Source organism: Osmerus eperlanus, chromosome 6 (assembly GCF_963692335.1).
Source record: "Osmerus eperlanus chromosome 6, fOsmEpe2.1, whole genome shotgun sequence".
NCBI lineage: Eukaryota > Metazoa > Chordata > Actinopteri > Osmeriformes > Osmeridae > Osmerus > Osmerus eperlanus.
The window spans coordinates 12,074,338-12,095,296 of NC_085023.1; the positions used below are offsets into that span (position 1 = coordinate 12,074,338).

Here is a 20,959-nt window from a genome sequence, read left to right on the forward strand (position 1 = left end):
CCTCTCCCTCCCTCTCCCATCCACCAGTTTTGCTCCTCCCTCCCTCCCAGCGTCAGTCTATCGCCCCCTCTCTCTGACAGGGGCAGGTCCCTGGTGAGCTGCCCGGTGCGCTGGGATGGACCAGAGACGCCAGACACTGAGCCTGAGGACCGTTTCAGCTCTCGCCTGCTCTTTGCCTTTTCTCCTACTTTTCTTTTTTTCTTTCCTTCCTTCTTTCTTTCCGGTAGGAACCGTGGTTTTATGTTCGTCTCTCCCACTCGTCTAGCTCTCTGTCACTCTCTCAATCTTCCTTCGACTCTCTCCCTACGGGCTTCTCTCTCTCTCTCTCTCTCTCTCTCTCTCTCTCTCTCTCTCTCTCTCTCTCCACTCCGTTACCTTTTCATCCTCTCCTGCTTCCTCTCCTCCCTCTCGTCCCGTCGCTTCATTACTCCCGCGTTCTTCATGGTGGGGAAACGGATCCGAGGCAATCCAGCAGACAATTAGCCCTAGGGGGCCCAGCTCGTTACAGACGCTGAACCTCCCTCTCCCGGCCCTGGGCTCCACTAAGCTCCCTACTTCCACACCTCCTAGTCCTCCTATTCACTCCTTCCTTCCTTCCTTCCTTCCTTCCTTCCTACCCTAATCCTCCATCTTAAGAAAACCCACAACCGACCCTCATGCCCCGCCCCCCAACTTCTCTCTTACCCCTGCTGTAGTCTATATCCCGTTTAGTCAGTCGTCCGCCTTTTGCAACAACAAAAATACAAAAAAATGAGTTCATGAGAAGGAGAGGAAATGGAGGAAAGGGGGGGGAGCAGGTGAGGGACACGACGGGAGCCATTGCGACGGGGAAACGGCGGGCAGAATCTACGACTGAACTGAAAATAGTCGTCCCACAAGAACGAGCTTTTTATGGCCACTTAATACAAGTAAACAAAAACAACAAGATGTATCGCGTATCCCCAGAGGGAAAATATTTTGTAACAACTTGTACACTTCCTGTTTTCTCTCCCTCTCTCCCTCTCCGTTTAATCAGGGTGTGTGGAGTTGTCGAGTTGAGAGGTAGGAGAGGTGGAGAAGGATGCCTGTGGAGTGATGAAGTGGATATCTAGGGTGTGTTTGCTGTTTGTTTGTCCCCCCAGCCCGGCGCTCATACAGGGTGAACACGCTGATCTCAACTGGCAACCGGCCAAATCAGCTTTTCAGCAGCTTGTGATCAACACCACTTTGAAAGCCTCAGCCCCCCCCCTCCCTTCCCCTCCCCCGTGTGTGTGTGTGTGTGTGTACGTGTATGTAAGGCCGACATCTAGATTGTGGATGCAGATGCAAGGCTTTGGGCTGATGGAGCGCAGGTCTGTTCAACTCAGCCACGGTGATCACTCAAGCACATATAAGCAACACACACGTCCACCCGAGTTAACGCATATTAACAGATATGTCCGTCAAAAACCTAATTCTCCATGTCTGTCTGACACAAAGTCAGAGTGAAAGGGAGACATTGAGCCGTGTGAGCATGCGCGCAAGTGTTTGTGTGTTTGTGTGTGGGTGTGTGTGTGTGTGAGAGAGAGAGGGAGAGAGGGAGGGAGACTGCTGACAGCTGAAGGAAAAAGCCAGGCTCTGGGTGACGTTGATAAATGTCCACCTGCGGCCAGCGGCCACACAATTGTCGGAGAGGAAGTAGAGGAGAAAGAGGGGAGCGAGGGAGAGAGAGAGACTGGCAGAGAAAGGGGGGAAGAGAGAGAGAGAGAGAGAGAGAGAGAGGAGGAGAGCCTAAGGAGCCAGTGAGTGCTAGTCTGTCCCTGTGAGGGAAAAGCCCCAACCCAAAGTCCCAGACAAGGGCATCTTCACTCATGTGCGCCGGCTAGCCCTGAGGGGGGTGACTCAACGCTCCCCTCACCCCCCCCCCCCCCCCCCACCCACCCTCCCCACCCACCCTCCTCTTCTCACTCTCTTCCTCCTCTCCTGCCTTTGTTGTGCCTTAATTCCCAAGCAAACCAATTAAAACCGACTTTCTCGCACACACAATGACAGGGGAGGCCGGGAGGGTGAGTGTGTGTGTATGTGTGTGCATATGCAGTGAATATGTAGGTGCTAATGGACGGGGGCATCTGGGAATCGGTGAGAGAGTGACAGAACGAGGAGGACAGGAGAGAGAGAAAGAGAGTGTGACTGTGTACCTGCTCGTACAGCCTGTTGGCCTTGGCTGGTCAAAGTGATCTAAAGACACAGTGAGGGTCCCTCCCCCTTCACTCCCTCCCCCCACCCCACCCCGACCCGCCCCTCGCTGGCTGCTGGGAACCCATCCATCACACCCTGCTGGGGCTGTCTGGGCTGCTAGCAGGCCGGGAGAGCTGTGCTACATCATGCTGCCCTGGCCAATCACACGCACGCAGTGGACAGCAGAGCGGGATAACCTCCACCAACCCCTCCCTCCCCCACACACACACCTGCAAGGCTTCATTAGTGGCATGGGTAATGAGACAAAACCGGAGCAGGCTGGGTCACCTGCTCATTATGAGATGGGTCAGATTGGGTGGAGCCACAAAGTAAAGGGAGGTACGGTGACATACATCCTTACAGTCTGCCCAGAAATAATTACACCTCCGCCAATGACCATTCATGAACGCACACATGCACTTATTCACAAAGAGCGCACCTGTTTGCTCTGAAACCGTTTCCATTCCTCTCTCTCTCCCTCTCCCTCTCTCTATCTCTCACACACACACGTACGTGACATAATGGCTGCTCCAGCTGGCCTTGGACTCCAAGGATTGGGTGTGTGTGCACATATCAGTCCAACACAAGCTAACGTCAAACAGCACTGGAGTCTGAAGTCTCCCAGGCACCGTTGAAACCCCAACCTGCCCAATGGCACTCTGGCAAGCTGACATCACATCTGCATAAAGCCCATGATCCCTTGGGGGGGGGGGGGGGGGGGTGATTTTGTGCGTTTGTGGAGGGGAGCTCCACGCAATGAGGGTCTGAGAGACTCTCGCTGGAAGCCAGTTTGGCACGCTCCTCTCTCTCTCTCTTACCCCTCTGTTTCTCCTTCCCTCTCTCTGTTTGGACGGCATACAGAAAAGCCATTAGGCCGGACGACACCGCCCATTTAACCCGGGCCAATTAATCAATCGGGGAGTGCGGCGCAGATTCATTCCAACCGGTGCCCGCTCGGGAGGAGAGTCTGGATCCAGAACTGTTCAAACTGTTTTACAGGGACGAGTCTGGATCCAGAACTGTTCAAACTGTTTTACAGGGACGAGTCTGGATCCAGAACTGTTCAAACTGTTTTACAGGGACGAGTCTGGATCCAGAACTGTTCAAACTGTTTTACAGGGACGAGTCTGGATCCAGAACTGTTTTACATGGCGAGACAGGGAGAGAGAGGGTGAAAAAAAAAAAAAACTGGTGAGGGAAGTAGTTTCATTTGGACGACGCCCAACAAGGCTCCTTAAAAATCACACTTCATCAGCCAAAGCTACACACAGAGAGAGTGGAGGAGGAGGGGAAGGAGGGAGGGAGGTGGAGGGGAAGGAGGGAGGGAGGTGGAGTAGGAGGGGAAGGAGGGAGGTGGAGGAGGAGAGATGGTAAGAGGAGAGGCAGAGAAGGAGAGTGAGATGAGGGCGGGGCGAGAGAAAGAGAGAGCGAGAGGGAAAGAAGTGTGTGTGTATGTTTCGGGCGGGGGGGTGGCATGTGTAGAATACACAGTGTGTGTCGGGGTGGGCCTTTTGAATAAGTTAAACAGAGCTCATTTATAGCATCTAGGAAGCTAGCCATGGGTTGCTCTTGGGACACTGGTGCACTTGAGTAGAGATGACACCAGAGTGCTGTGTTCTTATGATTAAGTCATGGCCGACACATGCAGCGGGGGAGAGACGTTCCTCTCTCAGCCCTGATCGGGAGTTCAAATCTCCATCCCATTACAGGCACTGTCCTTACCAGAGGGGGGACACAGTCCTCCCTCTCCCTCTCCCCCTCCCTCCCTCTCCCTCACCTCCCCTCCACGGCCTCAGACATATCATCAGGTAGCCCATCTGTCCAGCAGTTGAGCCAACCCCCCCCCCCCCCCTTCACCCCCCCACTACTCCTGGAATCTATTAATAGATTCTGAGAAGTGGTTTAGGGAGATGAAGTGGGGTGCGGGCGGACGTCTGAAAACAGTAAGGGTGTGTGTGTGTGTGTGAGAGGGTGAGTGTGTGTGATCAGATCAATAGTGATCAATGGGAAGTGCTGGTCCCCCCCCTGTGTGTTGTAAGTGTGTGATCATCCGGCTGCCCAGGGGAGGGGCCAACCTCGTTAGCTAATGAGAGGCTTGGGACAGATGGACATGACCCCGCCCATGTCCCCCCCCCCCGGCTAGCAACCAGACTACCTACCTGATCATCAGGCCCCCCGCCCCCATATTCACACACACACAATAGGGAGAGCACAAGGGAGAGGAAACGGGAGTGGAAGGGATGGAGGTATGGTCGGAGTGAGAGAGTGTGTACGGTAGTAGGGGAGGGATGTGTGGGATTGAAGTCCCCTGACAATCTGTTTGTGTCAGGCATTGTGCTACACAACAATGTAGGAGACAAATCACAGGGAACACTATGTGTACTCTTCAAGGCTGCCAGGTTTTTTATAGTTAAGGCAAGTAGGTGAGAGTATGTGTGCTCCTTCGTGGGTGAGTGTGTGTGGCTGTGTGTGTTTGTGTGAGTGAGAGACTGCGTGTGCATGTCAGTGTTTTACTGTGTCTCATTAGTATGGAGGCTGGATCACGCTCTGGGATAGTATAACTGGGAAGAGGGTGGGTGGTGTGTGAGTGTGAGTGTGAGTGTGAGTGTGAGTGTGAGTGTGAGTGAGTGAGTGAGTGAGTGAGTGAGTGAGTGAGTGAGTGAGTGAGTGAGTGAGTGAGTGAGTGAGTGAGTGAGTGAGAGAGAGAGAGAGAGAGAGAGAGAGAGAGAGAGAGCGTAGAGTGGTGAGGAACAAACAGAAAGCTGGAGGCCATCATTGATTGAGCATGGCTATCAAAATACATTCGATGGATACTGGCTCGGATGACAGAAAACCATTCCCCGGGCCCTCCAAACTCCGTCTATGGGGTTCCTGTGCATCCCTCATGCACCCCCCCCCCCCTCCCTCCACTTGTGTCCAGGCTTCTTTCTCAGCATCACAATCCATACGAGGGGATCAGCAGATTGGATCAAGCGTGAGGCTGACCGGAGGGAGGGGCAAAACAACGGAAAATCCTACTAACGAACACAAGTGCGCTCGCCGGCCCACGCACTCAGAATCCTCAGCAGCACGCGCTGGCCGCACTCGCAGTTTACCACAATAAATAGAATTAATCATCGGCGCTCCTGTTGTAACCCACCGCCCACCCCCCCCCCCCTCCCTCCCACACACACACACGACCCTCCTCCCCTTCCCTGTCGTCTCGGAGATGTCATTTATTTTTCATCGGGGAGTCTCTCACAGAGGCATCACTGCGGGCGCTGGGGGGACGAGGGGGGGGGGGTTATGGAGGCGCGAAACTAACAATGAATTATAGAAGCACTTTACAGCGCCATCGCCACAGCGGAGGGGAGGGAGGGAGGCGGTGGGGAGGAGTTAATTAAATATATAAATACAAAAAAGTCCAGAAACATACTCGTAGGGAGATGGATAGATAGGCACGAAACACAGGCGTGTGAGAGACATGGAGACAGAGAGAAAGGGAGGGAGGGGGAGGGGGGGGGGCGACAAACAGAACAAACGGAAGGAACACAAACAAACGAGGAAGAGTGGAGCGAGACAGTGAGGGCGGATACCTGAGGTAACCATCTTCCGGGGAGCGAAGGGGCCCCGGACCTTTGGCTGTCACACAAACGGAACTGAGCGCAAGGGGGGACGTTCGTTGACCCCTTTTTCTCTTTTCTGATGTCGTGTTCGTCTCCGTGGAGACACCTGGCTGGGGGCTGTCTCAGGAGGAGCCTCCTGGATCGTCAGGGAGACTGGAGAGACGAGTCCTACTGCCGGTGCTACAAGGATGTCTTCCAACAGTACACCCAGAGAGATCCAGGTCCTGATTCATCTTAGCTGGGGTTACAGGACAGTTTGACACCATTTACCTCTGGCTATCAGAATGGGGTCCTTTGAGTTTCCTCGTGTGATCCGCCTACACCACACACACACACGCACCTTCACTAGGAGCCAGAAGCCTTTGATTTGCTATCACAGTGGCACAGGAGACTGGAGCTGTTTGCAATGTGTGGATGTGTGTGAGAGATTGTGTGACGGCTCCCATTTCAAAATCCGATAGGTTTGTCAAGTAAAATCAGTATTTGTCTCAGTAGTTGCTTTAATCCCACAATCCGTTGAGGACATATATTCACAGACTTAACAGATCCTATCAGAGCTGCAACGGCATACTGCATGTGAGCGGGAGCGCGCAGCGAGGCAATCACAAACATGCACCCACCAGCAAACGGCAGGCCCCTGAAGGCCACACGCTCCTTATTACAATGAAACGCGTCCACCTGTGGGGAGCGAGCGAGCGCAAGCCTGAGCGTGCGGCTGCTTTGAAGAGCACCTTACCTCAGGACGAGCAGAAACGGCAGCGTATCCGTGGAGACGAGGACCTGCAGAGACAGGAGGGGAGAGACTCATTAAGGCTCCAGCTCACAGCCTCGCAAAACAATGCTCCTGCTGTTCGTGTCTGCATTAATAGGAGACGTCCTCCTCTGCATTTCAATCAGAAAGACGGGGGGGGGGGGGGAGGACAATCATTATTTACACACAAAGAAACAGGGGAACGGGTGTTTTCTAGCCTCCGGCAGGTAAAAAGGATTCTGTGTAATCAGGAGAGGAGGAGTGAGGGATGGGTACTGTGTGTGGAGGTAGTGGTGGTGCCCATGCTGGGATAAAGCCTGACTCATCCCCGCCCCTCTCTCTGTCCTATTCTCGCTCTGTACCTCCTCTCCTCTCCTCCCTCCCTCCCTCCCCAGGTGATTTCATTGATATGCTGGGGAAACAGATGCTAGGTTAGGGGAGCCATTGCGCCGAACCCTCCTCCTAGATGGTCCACTGGAGTGTGAGGTGTGGGTGGGTGGGGTGAGGGGGTGTGTCTCAGTAGGATATACAGCAGCACTTGGGGAAGGGGTCAAGTGTGGGGGCCCATGGAAGCCAGGTCTGCCCTGGCGAACGGCAGCTCCTACATATATGCATCACGTCAAGTGCATGTTGGCCCCCCCGATGGAAGGAGGTCTGTCTGCAAGCTGTGGAGAGCAAATAAATAATGCACTGGCCCATCTATATGTGGCCTGCCTGCCTTTGCTGCCTGGCTGGCTGGCCCAGGTGCCATGAAAGATTAATAATAGACCGGTACACGGCTTTGCATACGTATTACACATTACCCCTAGTAGCGTGCTAGCTGTTCTGGGAGTGAGTTATTTGTCCCGGTGCTGAAACACACACGTTCTCATCCAGAAGCACCATCCAAACTCACTCACACACACACACACAGGCCTCCTCCAGAACGAACACACACAGCCCTAATAAAGCGCACTGGGGGTGAGGTCATCTCCATGCTGTTCACGTATCCGCACATGGAACGGAGATCAACTGTGTGTGTGAGAGGTTTGGGGGTGTTGGTGATAGCGGGGGTGGGCTGTTGGTATTGTTTACCCTCTAATACCATCTCCATGGCTTTAAAGCCCCACCCCTTACAGATCCTCCAATTAAAGGTGTGACGGTACAATCCCATGCCACCAGTCTGCCATGGGGGAGAGGCTAATCCTGTCGTCTGTCTCTCGCTGGAGCCATACGGCAGACACACACACACAGTCTAAACCAGACACACACACATGTAGCAGGTAGGGGGGAAACACGCCCAGTCTTGGGGCAGGATGTCCACCTGAGGGGCCGGATGTCCACCTGAGGGGCCCTCAGGGTGAATCCGAGCGGTCCAATAACAGGACCACAGGAGGATGGAGCTTTAGAGCTTCACTAGAACTCTGATAGACTGACAGTCCTCCTCCACCACAGTGTTGCTGAGGACGTCAGCAGAACAGAGGCTCAGGCGCCTGGCTAATCCCACCGAGCACAGGCTGGTCACTAGCGCTAAGGCGGCTTTGATGACGGCTGGTGGAAAAGTCCCCTATTGGTAAATCCCACTTAAGGAATCTCCTTGATAGGAATTATTTGACTTTCCCTTCGTTTCTTATGGGAGAGTAGCAAGTGCATTGCATAATAGGAGGCCTAGACTTCCTCGTTAAAACGATGCAGGGCTACGCCTTGACGATACCGACACGGAGCAACCGGCAAAAAAAGGTCACGATACGCGACAGGCTTTTCGCCAGGGAATTACACCATGAAAATGGCGATACGCGCACTAACGGTGGTTTGAATAGCACTTAGGCTAATCAGTATCAACGTCGTTGTGCGTTAGCTCGGCGCGCTGCGAACCGTCGGAGACAAGGAGAGAGGATGGGGGGGGAGACAGAGAGACGGCGGGTATTCCGTGACCTTGCCCTCACTGAGCGTCGGCGGGTAGAGGACGGGGGGGTTCCGCGAGGCGACATCTCTCAGAAGCGACGGCCAGCTCACATCCTCATGCTAATGGCGGCAGAAACATCATTAATGCCGAGCTCCGGTGGAAAGACCCTGATGTGAAAAGGTCAGGCCCAATCGAGGGAAACCCATTATAAATTCGGCGAATGTAGACACGCCGCGTGCGGACAACGCACACACACACGCGAACGCTCACTCGCTCATATTTCGCCTGCTATTGAGACAGCTAATGCCGGACGATGAGGCGGCAGTAAATAAACAACCGTTTTTTTTCTTTCTTTATTCCTAGCAATGAGGTAGGGGGGCGGTTGTTCACTTTACGTGGCCCTGTTTCCTCTCAGCGTTCCCTCCTCAAGCCCCACCCCACCCGCCTGCCTGGCCGGCAATCACAGGCCCGACAGCGTGGACGGGACCGTCACATACGGAGCACGGGGAGGGGGAGCAGCTTCCAGCGCTGCTTCCCTTCCCTGCGCTACTCTGCCTGTGTGCCCTTTTCAAAGAGACGAGAGCGTATGCTAAAGCGATTTTCATTTGGACGTGCTTTCAGCGTGGAACAGAGAAGGGGGAGGTCTGAGGTGGGGAGATGGAGTGTGTGTGTGTGTGTGTGTGTGTGTGTGTGTACATAAAGAGAGGGTGACTAGGCTGGATTTTGGCTCCCGCTCCCGCCCCAGACTGTGGGGTCTGTGTGTGAGGAGCTGAATGGCACTCAGCGGGCAGTCCCAGCCCTGACCAGCCTCCCAGGCCCCCTACCTCCATCTGGCCCACTTCTCCACCATCACTCCCCCTTACCCACCCACCCACTCACCCACACAGACCCTCCATAAGGAGTAGAGAAACTAGGGGTCTGAACCAGGCAAAATGATCTGTAACAAGATGAAGATGTCAAGCCCTCTAGGACAGCGGCCATCTCAGACATTGTCAATGTAGATAATGTCCTGTCTGGCTTCAAGCCTAGTTCTAAAATATGTGTGTGTGTGTGTGTGTGTGTGTGTTTGTTGTGGCTATGCAATGGGACTACTGAAACATTTTCAAGAGACAGAAAAACAACCTTCCAGCTACAAACTCATTTCACACAAACATTTTGAAGCAAAGTGAGTGTTTGTGTGTACTGCATTGTTATGTTTAAGACACCAAGCGGTGTGGTGTTGTGGGGGGATAATGGGGGGAGGCCCAAGCTATGGAAAGATTAATCATTTTGGAGCCTTGGTGCATAAGAAAAAGACCCAGAGCTATGACGATTTTATAGTAATAACAAATACGCAATATTATGCATTGGTGTGGCTTAAGGCTCTGGCTGTGTAAATAAACATTTTGTGGTATTTGAAACCAGGGTTTGTGGAAGATGGGAAGGAGGGCTGGGGGGGGGGGGGGGGCATGTGAGACCCCACCCTCATGAACAAATGAGGAATTGGGAGGGCTGGACTGTATGACTGGGATGGTTTAGTGACAACAGAGAGAGACTTGGGTTCGGGTCAGAGGTGGCAGAATGAACGAGCTCTGGTGTGAGTTTGATGGTACAGTGTGAGCCACGATGTGCTGCACAAGCAGAGCGCAGAGGTTGTATGAAGAATAAAAAAGAAAGAAGAAAAGTCATTTACAAGTCATTTACAATTCATTTGATTTTGAAAGGTGAGACTTTGCACTAACTAGCTGGCGCCATGGTATTAAGGTCAAATACAAGAGACAGACAGCTGGCAAGAACCTACAAGTGGACAGAACCTGCCAGGCAGCTGGTACCGCCTGTTCTATAACTGCTCTCTCTCTCTTTACTTCCTCTCCACCCAATATTCTCTCACTTCCAAAATGAACATGTCACCCCCACACTGACCCCCCCCCCCCATCCTCCCCCAGCCAAGACCAGCTCGGAAGGGACCATCGGTCGCCATGGAAACGCGGGGGGGGGGGGGGAACTGCACCAGCGGGCGTTTCCTGTCAGGGCGATGGCGGCGGCAAACTGCGAAAGATTTACGACGCGCTGGAGATACGAGTGTGATAATGCTATTAGGGGTAACCAGGATTAATACAGCCTCCCCCTGGGGTGGTGTGGAGGTGACTACCCTGGCCTTGTCTTTGCTGGGTGGGGGAGGGGGGGGGGGGGGGGTCGGCACTCAGGAAACTGCAACTCCCACGATTCTCCTCGGAAGCCTCCTCCCTAGTTGGCCACTCACATGCACAGGTACATTTCAGATCTGAGATGGAGAGACGGAGACCGAGAGGTGTAAAAGAGAGGTGGGGGCGAGTGGAAGGGGGCGAGAACTAGAGGAAGAATATAAAAAACGAGACAGGTCCGTGCTTATGGTTATTGACTTTCCGATACATCTGCCCACGCTTGTTCTCTCTGCATCTCTCTCGCTCTGATCCTTCTCCAGCACAAACACACACACACACACACACACACACAACACCTTCTTCGGCACACACACAACACCTTCTCCGTGCTCCGCTACTGAAGGCAGTGGCTCGGCGCAGCCCCAGGTGAGGACGGCTATATCCACGCGCACCCCCGACCTGAATGGATCCCGGCTCCGTAAATGAGCCATTGCTATAGCAACGGCACAGGGTCGTCTGGGAGAGAGCGAGTTTGTTTAGGTGTGGCTGACGGACAGGCTCTGAGTCAGAGAGAGAGAGAGAGAGAGAGAGAGAGAGAGAGAGAGAGAGAGAGAGAGAGAGAGAGAGAGAGAGAGAGAGAGAGAGAGAGAGAGAGAGAGAGAGAGAGAGAGAGAGAGAGAGAGAGAGAGAGAGAGAGAGAGAGAGAGAGAGAGAGAGAGAGAGAGAGAGAGAGAGAGAGAGAGAGAGAGAGAGAGAGAGAGAGAGCGAGAGAGAGAGAGAGAGAGCGAGAGAGAGAGCGAGAGAGAGAGAGCGAGAGAGAGAGAGAGCGAGAGAGAGCGAGAGAGAGCGAGTGCGAGAGAGCGAGAGATGAAGGGAAAACGGAGAGCAAGAGAAAGATTGCCTTTCGATTGCCACTGGGCGTGTGATGGAGAATGAAGGAGGGAGACGCGAGATGAAGGAATCTGTCGGAGGTCAAATGCGTAGAGGCTGAAGTTTGGATAATAAGAACACAGAGAGGGGAGGGAGACAGAGGGAGATGGAGGAGAGATAACAGCTAGGAGGACGGAGGGGGAAAGAGAGAGAGAGAGACAGAGAGAAAGAGAGAGAGGCACACACAAAACGAGAAGAAAATGTCAGCTGTTACAATGTTAAGTCTGCTGACAGACTTTGGTCAGGGGTGTGGAGGTGTCAAGGAGGGCAAGGCAGTCTCCGATAGTGTTAGTTAGTGAAGTCCAGCAGTGCTAGACGCTGTGTCTACGTGTGTGTCCTGCTGTGGCCGGGCTCCACTGGGATAACCGAGGAAACGGAACAAGGGTTCAAGGATTTATGCCTCTTTCACGGAGGAGGAAGTTCGAACAAGACCCTGGCTCTCAGACGCAGAACAACAGCTTTCATAGTGTCCTGCCTGTCCACACGAGCACAGAATAAAACCGACACGGACAAGTGCATACACACACACACACACACACAAATGGTCAGGCTGAGCTACACACAAACACATGGTAACTGACACGCAGGCAAACAAAATGTAGGCACGCACAACAACACAACAACAGTACACACAGGGAGAGTTGGAAGTGCTCAATTAGTTTGAGCATTATGAAACCACTCAAGACAAACAACAATAGAAATGCCAAGGAGGCAACGCTAATGTTCGTCTCTTCTCTCTCACCCCTCTTTGTAGGTCGAGTTTTAAACACTGGTTGTTCATACTTCCAACATCACGATGGAGAGAAGGGGAGAGGAAAAAGTTGAGGGGAGGGAGAGGAGAAAAGAGGGTAGGAACGGGAAGAAAGGCAAATGGGACAGGGGAGGGAGAGGAGCGGAAGGGCGAATGCAGGGGAGGGGAGAGGAGAGAGAGAGAGAGAGAGAGGAGCGCGAGCGAGGGAGGGGAGAGAATACTGCACAGTAAATCAGTAAAAGAGATCGGCTCCTCTATAATCTTTTGGCAAACAAGAAAGTCAGATCCCATTCTGCCCCAACTTCTACCTCTTTTTCTTCTCTCTCCGTCCATCGCCCACGCTCAGCCCTGTCTGCCTGTTTTATAGTTCGCCCCATTGTGACCTCCCACCCCCACACCCCCTCCCATTGTTCTAGCCCTATCTGCCACAGGAAATTAAACTTCCACATTCGGGCCCCAAACTCTGCTAACTACGCATGAGAACACGAGGGGAAAGATTACGCGACACACAATCTTGCACATGCACTCACATAGACAGAATAGTTTTTTTATTTTTTATTTCCATACATACACAGGCTTATTTAAACAAACAAGTTATCCAAAGGGTGGGCATGCAGCAACAGGAGAGAGAGCGAGAGAGAGAGAGAGAGAGAGAGGGGCTGACAGTTCAGGATTCTAAACCAGAGAGAGAAAGAGAGAGATGATAAGTCCTCAAATTAAAACCATTGTGTAAAAATTCTCAAAGCTTTCCGTATTGGAAGAGTTCTGAAGTGGGGAGGCTCTATGAGCCGGGCCTCCGTGTTCAAACAGCCGAGGCCTGTGAGGGAGCGCGCCACACTGGAGGAAAGCACAGCCTCAGCCTGCCGCGAGCTACCAAGAGCCCCCGGCAAACAATGCCCAGCCAGGCAGAAAGATACAGGGACGCGGCGAGGGAGACGAGGACTGTTGGAGGGAGAGACTAGGGGGGGGAGAGAGAGAGAGGTAAAGAGACAAAGTAAGACAGGGAGACAGATAAGGGCCCAGGCTTTAGCGTGTCCTTCTGCCTCAGCCTGCCTTGACAATGAGGCCCTATCGCTAACCCACTCCCCTGCTTTCATGTCCTCATTAAGATAGCACACCTGAAAATTAAGCCTTTCATTTTCGTCTGGGCGCCCCAAGAGAAAGGGAATGTGAGAGACAGAAAAAGGAGGCAGAGAGGCAGTGGGCGAAATATGTGGAACCGAAATATGTGGAACCGAAATCTTTCATTTCTGCAAAGAATTGAGCGGGCATCATCAGAAGGGCAAATAAAATATGCGAGTACAAAAGAAGTATGAATGAAAAGATGCTTTAAATAATATCAAAAGGAACTTTAGCTGGAAAAGACAGCAAACGCTGGGGAAAGAGAAAAAAAGAAAAATTGAAATGAAAATCGAGAAATGAACCGCATTTCCCACGAAGCCGAGGGGTCTTGGTTCCAACTGGCATCTCATTACTTTGCTCTCCGGGCGGCAGGGAAACTATTAACACAACAGCTGGACTGAGACGGAGAAGGAGAGAGAGAGAGAGACAGAAAAGAGCGAGGGAGGAGAGAGACCTATAGGCAGACATCCAGGGCGTAAAAAGAGGAGACAGAGAGTTTGGAGGAGACGAGAGTGAGTTAGTGAAGGTGACTGAGGGCAGCATCGCCAAGCTTTTCACACAGTAGATGTTCGAAGAATGAATTTTCATCGCTTCTGATCCCGGTGTATCGACATGCCTGGGCACGTCACAGTCTTCCTGTCTGCCCCCCCCCCCCCCCCCCCAGCACCCCCTTGAATGGAGTCAGAGGAACCGTAGGACATGACATCTCTCTAGCACGGAGGGGAGCTTGCATTACACAGACGGGGATGGTGAAAACTAATTTCAAGCACCCCACAGTGCTGATGAGATAGTGTGTATACGACCAAGTGTCTGTTTGTTTGTTAGACAGAGTGTGAGAGAGATAGAGAGACAGAGTATGTGTGTGTGTGAGAATGAGAGAGGGAAACCTATTTGCGTATTTGCAAACTATATGGCGGTCTATGGGTGAGGTTACAGCGTGGGGTGCAGCGTGAAGCAATTCAGCCTGGAGAACATGGCCTCCCCACAGGCCGGATGAACCAAGACGACACACTGGGGCCTGGGCTGTTTCCACCAAGCTTAATCGTCTTATTAGCTCCGCCTCGTGATCCCAGCTGGCTCCCACGGACTCTCTGACAGTACCGTGAAATAAGACAACAGAACATTGTTGGTGCGTGTAGAACAGAAGTCATTAAAGAAGCGAGGGGGTACATTTACATATTCCGGCGCTCTGCGTAGGAAACGAGGAAGAGCAAAGTGTGGGTGTTTGACCGCTGGAGAAGGAGGCCTAGACGAGCGCTTCTCAAACCCACACAGAGACTGAGCCCGCTCCGTGAAATGTGCCACCTGAGACAGATTTTTTTCTCCCTCTTCTTCTTTGCCTTGAATGATCAGTCGACAACGATATTTAAAAAAAACGAAACAAACACAAAACGGTGCATTTTCCAAATGTGCCGCCGTGTAGGAAGTCCTCAGGGAGGAACTGGAGATGGGGAGACGCGCAAAGAAACACACCGCTGAGCTCCAGCCAAGGCTCCCAATTTCTGTGATTATCGCAGCTGAGAGCCAAGAGCTGAGAACGAGAGAGAAACAGAGAGAGACACAGACGGCACAGGGGAAGATGGAAATGGACGTTCCTGGTGCCAAGCCAGGAAAATGCCAGCCCAACAAAAGACCCCAGTTGCTTTTTTAGCCGTTATGCTATATCTAGGGCTTGCACAAGCCTCTTCAGAGAGATAAATACTGCAACCAATTTAGCAAGACCCACAAAAGCTCCAGAGATTAGGTCCCCAATCACACTGGACACTCAAAATGCCAAGGTAGGGAGACTACTGCCGGCTGGAAGTCCCCTGTTGTTCCCTTTAGAGGAAAGAGCATCAGCTGTGAGCATCAGCATTAGTGAGACACACACACACACACACACACAAACACACTGCTCCCTACGTTCCTCTCCCAGTCTTTATCTGTGGGGGCCGGCTGGTCCATCGTACGGTAATCAGGGCTTTGGCCGGCTGTGCGCTCGCACAGGAAGTACACTTGATCTGCTGCGCTGCGTGTATTTGGGCCCCGAGAGCCATACCCTCGCCATCGCCTCGGCAGAACAGGAGGAAACCGATCCCGGCAGGCCTGGGCGTGTCCATGCAGCGGGGCTGGGTCTGGGTGGGGCTACTGACAGCCGGCAAACAAACGGGAGATGTCTTGGGCTTGCATTACGGGAAGTTCTGCCCCGTTCAGAAGAACCGGTGGAGACGGGTAACCATCAAGACAAACAAGAGTGTAGCGTTAGTGGAAGGGTGGTGTGTCATACATTTTTGTGCCGTTTGTGTTCGTGAGCAACAAGCTGTGTCTTGGGTAAGGTGTTTTGAGAACATCCGAATCCCTTCTTGCCAGATGGTCTGCGATCTTTGGCAGCGTCTTGCAGACGGTGCAGTTTAATAATTCACTAAAATTGTGTGATTTACACACTCGGGTCCCGGAAGGTAAACAGAGGGAGCAGAGCAGGGGGGGACGGGGGTCGATTGCAGCGTTGGGGGCGGTGGATTTACGACGGCTCCTTCTGATGAGTTGCAGCGAAAAGAGCAACCGCCTCCTTCACGCCGGGGTCAGACTCTGTTGCTTCCCGTGACTTCCACCCACACGATTAATCATCTCCCTCTGGGTTCCCGGCCCAGTCTTCTCCATGCATCCTTGCCTCTAGCTGCAAGCGGAAGCTGCTGGCGTTAGCGAGGACTTTGTCCGGCCAAGCCGGCCTTGCCAGGAACGTCGCAGAGCGCCACGGAGCTGCCAGGAGCATCGCAGAGTGCCACGGAGCACTGCAGAACATGACCGAGCGGAGGGGAGCAGACCGTTTATTTTTTAAAAGCAGAGCGCTGCAGAGCATTCCAGAGCAATGCAGAGGGGAGCAGATCCCAGAGTACGGCAGAGGGGAGCAGATTATCTCAGAGCAGAGGGGAACTGGGTATGACGGAGGGGGGGGCTGGGGGGGAGCAGCGAGGCGGGGGGGCCAGGCAGGGTAAAGCCTCTCAGGAGACGGACGCTTTTGGAGGAGGCTCCTCGGGAGCTGGAGTGCACTCGACTGGAGCGCTGCGGAGCGGAGCGTGGCAGACAGCTGCTCGCACCGACACCGCCAAATCCCACCAAAGCCCTCCGCTCTCAGAGAGAGAGACAGAGAGAGAGAGACAGAGAGACGGAGAGAGGGAGACTGATCTGAGCCGAGTGAGTGGATACAAATTAAACAGAAAAGGCGCAGGGTTGTCGCCAAACTAGGAAAATGTTTCTTGAAGGAGGCCGAGGTAGAAGAGAAGGAGGAGGCTGGGCGGGCGGGAAGCCATTCCTTGGCTGATCTCTCCGACTCGGTGAAGGGAGTCGAAAGCCATTAGCAAGACAGAGGGAGATTTGAGAGGGGCCTTTCCCATTGGCCTATCTTCACACGGAGAGAGAGTCCAGGATGGGTGGGGGGGTCAAAGCTGCCTTAAGAATAGCCACAGGGGCGTGTGGGGGTCTTCAGCACCAAACAATACATGATGGATAGCTGAGGGCTATGGAGGGAGGGGGAGGTAGGGGCACAAAAGGCCAGGAAATCAAATCACAAAGCGTTTGGTAGGGGAGGGGGGAAACCATTACATACTTGAGGACGGCAAGGAGGAGGATACTATGGCGGCCTTGTCTCCCCCCCCCGCCCCACCACCCCTCAGCTCCTCTTGAGTTGTTTGACGGTTTTGGTTTCCTTCTTTGATCTTGAATATTGAAGTGGAGGCTAAAAAGGCAGGGGAGTCAGCCAAGTCGCCATGGCAATGTTACAATGCGGTGAGTGGCAGCGCAAGGTTGTGGCGGACTGCAGAGCGTTGAGCGCTGGAGACACGCCGTCAATCAGCCGTAGTCATGGTCACGAGTGAGAATATGGTTTTCGATAGTCCCTCGTCAACCCGCGTCGTACCTGTGTCTCTCTCTGTGTCTCTCTCGGCCTCCACCCCCCCTCTCTCTCAATATACACACACACACAATAATATTCATGTGATTGAATCAAAGAATGATCATTTCAGAGTGGCTGGGATCACGGCCTTGGCTGGTCACCATGCGTCAGGGTGGACCTGAAGGGGGGAGAGAGAGGAGATAAGCCGACGCTGGCCTGGAGCTGGAGGGGGGAGGTGAGGGGTCTCTCTCAGGATGAGCCCCCACCATCTGTTCTCTGCACATCCAGAGGTGGTGAGAAGAAGCCCCACACAGACCTTGCCAGACAGGCAAGCAGGCAGGCAGGTCGGCAGGCAGGCAGCTGGCAGGGAGAAGAGGAGAGGGTGCCCTGCTCCAACCCCTTGGATCCATCGCTGAACTGAGAGGTGGGGAGGGGGGGCTGTAGGTCTGCATGAAGGTCAGATGACGGGAGGGGTAGAGAGGAAGGTCATGGATGGACAGTTGGACTCTCATCGCTGCTCCATCATCTCCACTGGCAGAGGAATGTTATCTGACTGAAAACTAAATGTGTGCATACCATGATTACTCGCAGTAGAGTGCGGCTCAGGCTGCGTATGTTCTGACCGAACACGACCCGCGCCCTACGCAGGTAAAGTAAGCTGGAGCACTGACTTTGACACACAGACGGCAGGTCCATCATTTCGAATACGTCATTTTACACTAGATTTTCAGTAAAAAGAAGTTGAATTACTGTGTCAAAGGCAAGCCCAGCCGAAGTGACAGGTTAGGAGAACAAGGGAGGATTTTCCAAATCCCGAATCAGTTGTCCGCGACAAAACAACCTTGCCGTGAAGGTCATGCGATCGATATCAATTTCCTTGGTAATGTGTGCACAAAAGACAACTTTTGCCGTTAAAAGAGGTTCCACTCGGTGTGATGTGATTTGGGACTTTGAAGAGCTTCCCCAAGGACCGTCTCAACAGCTCCCCCCCCTCGACGGCGATTGCTGGTTGCCGTGGCAGCTCAGTTATGTGATGTGATTGACGTGATCGGGCAAGTCGGCAGTAGAATGTACCTCCTACCCAGCCTCCTCTGCTCCCCCCCTGGGTAAAGGCGGGGGGGGGGGTGTTACCATGGAGACGGCGGGGTCACGGCTGGGTCGGGAGGTGAAAAAACACCCGAGCCCTCCACCAGTTAGCTAACTAAAGCACAACACACACACCAAAAAAAAAAAAACGTGCTCACGCGAAGAGCCTGAAATACAAGGCAAACGTACCTTTCTGTACCGTCCCAGACTAGACATCTCCTGGTGCAGGGGGGACAATTACTGACGGCTCCGACAAAACCACTTCAAGCGAACGTCTAGAACCCATTTGCCTCGTTTGCGGGGCTTCTGCTGGGAGACGGTAATGTGCAGAGACACCAGTAAGACATGGCTGTTCTCCGCAGGCTGGCCTGGCTGGCTGGCTGGCTGGCCTGGCCGGCCACCCAACAGGAGCTAGGATGCGCAAGGCCCCAGTCTAGCCCAGCCCATTAATCTGCTGCATCTTCCTCACTGACTGACACAACAGCTCAGGCAATAAAACACACTAATATGAGGAGACTTCTGGGGACACAACACAGTGGAGAACATTCTGGAAGCAGTAAACTGTGTTGAAGGCAAGGTTGTGTGTGTGTGTGCGTGTACTCAAACAACCTCTCGCAGAAATCTGACAGTGACTCATGAAGGACCAGACCAGGAGAAAGAACAGAGTGGCAGGATTTCACATCCAAACTTGGCGTGTGTGTGTGTTCGTGTTCAGAGGAAGGCCAACACGCCCACGCCACAGACACTGTTGTACTGCGCACACACACACACACCACCTGTCGCAGTCCGACGCCACATGGACCAAAACTGTTTCACATCTTATAAGACGGCCGCTTAACTAAAGCACCAAATGTCCCATCTTAGAAAGCACCAAATGTCCCATCTTAGAAAGCAATAATATCTTAAAAGCAGGCTGCGAGCCATCAACATAATGCACCTCTATTTCCTGCTGTTCAATCTCCATGTGATACTGTGATTCAAGGCTCTTAAATGCTGCCTCTCTGCAGCATCAAAGGAATTTGGAAGTCAAATTGTGACAAGCGGTGTCAGAATATGGATGCTTCCATGCATAGAAAGAGAGGGATTGCGTGACGAGTAGAGGAGTCGAGGTGTTCCATTATAGGGCTTGTTTGCGCTGTGTCTGGGAGCTGAGAGGTTATCCTTGTGCTGGTCTCCTGCTGAAGGTAAGCCAATGAAAGGAGAGGGGAGGAGGAGAAAAGAGGAGAGGAGAAGAAGGAGAGGAGATAAGGAAGAGAAGGGAAGAAGACAGGGAACATGCTTTTGAATGAGAGAGCCACTCTCCGCTACAGGCTACAGGAGCTAGCTGTGGACAATTGGCGCAATGCAGAATTTCAATCACATAATTCATTTTTCATAAGGCAGCTGGATCGAGAGTAGGTAGAGCAGTGTGCGTGTGTGTGTGTGTGATGGATAAGTGGTCTGAGACTAGATGGAGTTATTCCTGGAAGAGGCTGCCAGAATGAAAGAGAGCACTGCAGTAAGCAGAGGCCTGAGGAAACGACTGGACACGGATCTCTGTAGCATATCCACCTGGGCTGCCGTGTGTGTGTGTGCGCGCGTGTGTGTGTGTCAGACATGCCTATCTCCTCTCAGCCCTTGACACACTGAAGACAGGAACGAAAGGTGTAATACTGATACCCACACAACAGACACTCTGAGTCGTTGGAGGGCCTCGTCACAGGACCACATCTGAACTCCTCGGAGGTTTCCTCAAACCAAAGACACGTACCACAGCCAGCAACGCACTCTGCATTAACTGCAGCGTGAACAATATATTCCTAACGTTCACCTGCCACCGCTAATAAATGAAATGTGTGCACACACAACCGTGCCTGACCTTTCATTCCCCAAGAACTGATACTTTGTGCGGTCGATAGAAGGCAATGATGGTGCTTGTTTCACCATCCGAGTGTGTGTGTGTGTGTGTGTGAGGCCCCTAGGTAAACACTCGGACCAGATCCAATCAAATCGGGCTCAGCGTTTTAGGGCCGGCTATAGCGTCGATGTCATTTCTATGATAATTGCGTACAAGTCAATTTCCTGCTCCACATTGACTTCCGTAGTGGTTGGTTCAGTGGGGGGGAATCCAAATGGAAAAGATGGAGTAGAGAGAAAGGTGGAAAGAGAGAGCTAGTATAGACCGTCTCTGGATAAGTAGGGAACACGGGGAGATAAAAAAAGAGAAGGAGATAAAGAGATGGAGACAAGGCTATGGCAGGAACTAAAACACTATGACCTACATGCTGGCTGATACTGTGCATGATGCATCCGTCTCCATGACAATTAACTCTTTTTATAGCTACCTGTTCTCTGTAGATTGATCTCCCCTACTGAGTATCAACATGTTCCCTGCACCTCTGATTACAAAGCAAATGTAAGCCGCACCAAATTCATTCGCCAACTTTGAAATTGGACTACAGTCAACCCTCACCCAGCAGGGGCCGCATCGAATCACGGGCGAGCCGCGTCCAATCACAGGGGAGCCTGGGAGGAGACGGGCCTGCTGGGAAGTGTAGTGCCTCGTCCCTGCCATGCTGGAGAGTTGGGCAACGGTGCCAACAAAGAGACCAGAACTGACCGCAGACTAATCCCTGGGTGGCAGTGGAGGGTGATGATAG

The 20,959-nt window shown here is 52.8% G+C and overlaps 1 protein-coding gene across 2 annotated transcripts in view; it reads right to left on the minus strand.

Annotated features, from left to right (window-relative positions):
• Positions 1-20,959, minus strand: part of ndst2a (N-deacetylase/N-sulfotransferase (heparan glucosaminyl) 2a) — a 78,821-nt gene that overhangs the window by 41,746 nt on the left and 16,116 nt on the right. For both annotated transcript variants that reach the window (XR_009930623.1, XM_062463520.1), the window contains exon 2: positions 6,538-6,581. The gene's annotated coding sequence lies outside the window, so the exon portion shown is untranslated. The remainder of the gene's footprint in view (positions 1-6,537; positions 6,582-20,959) is intronic.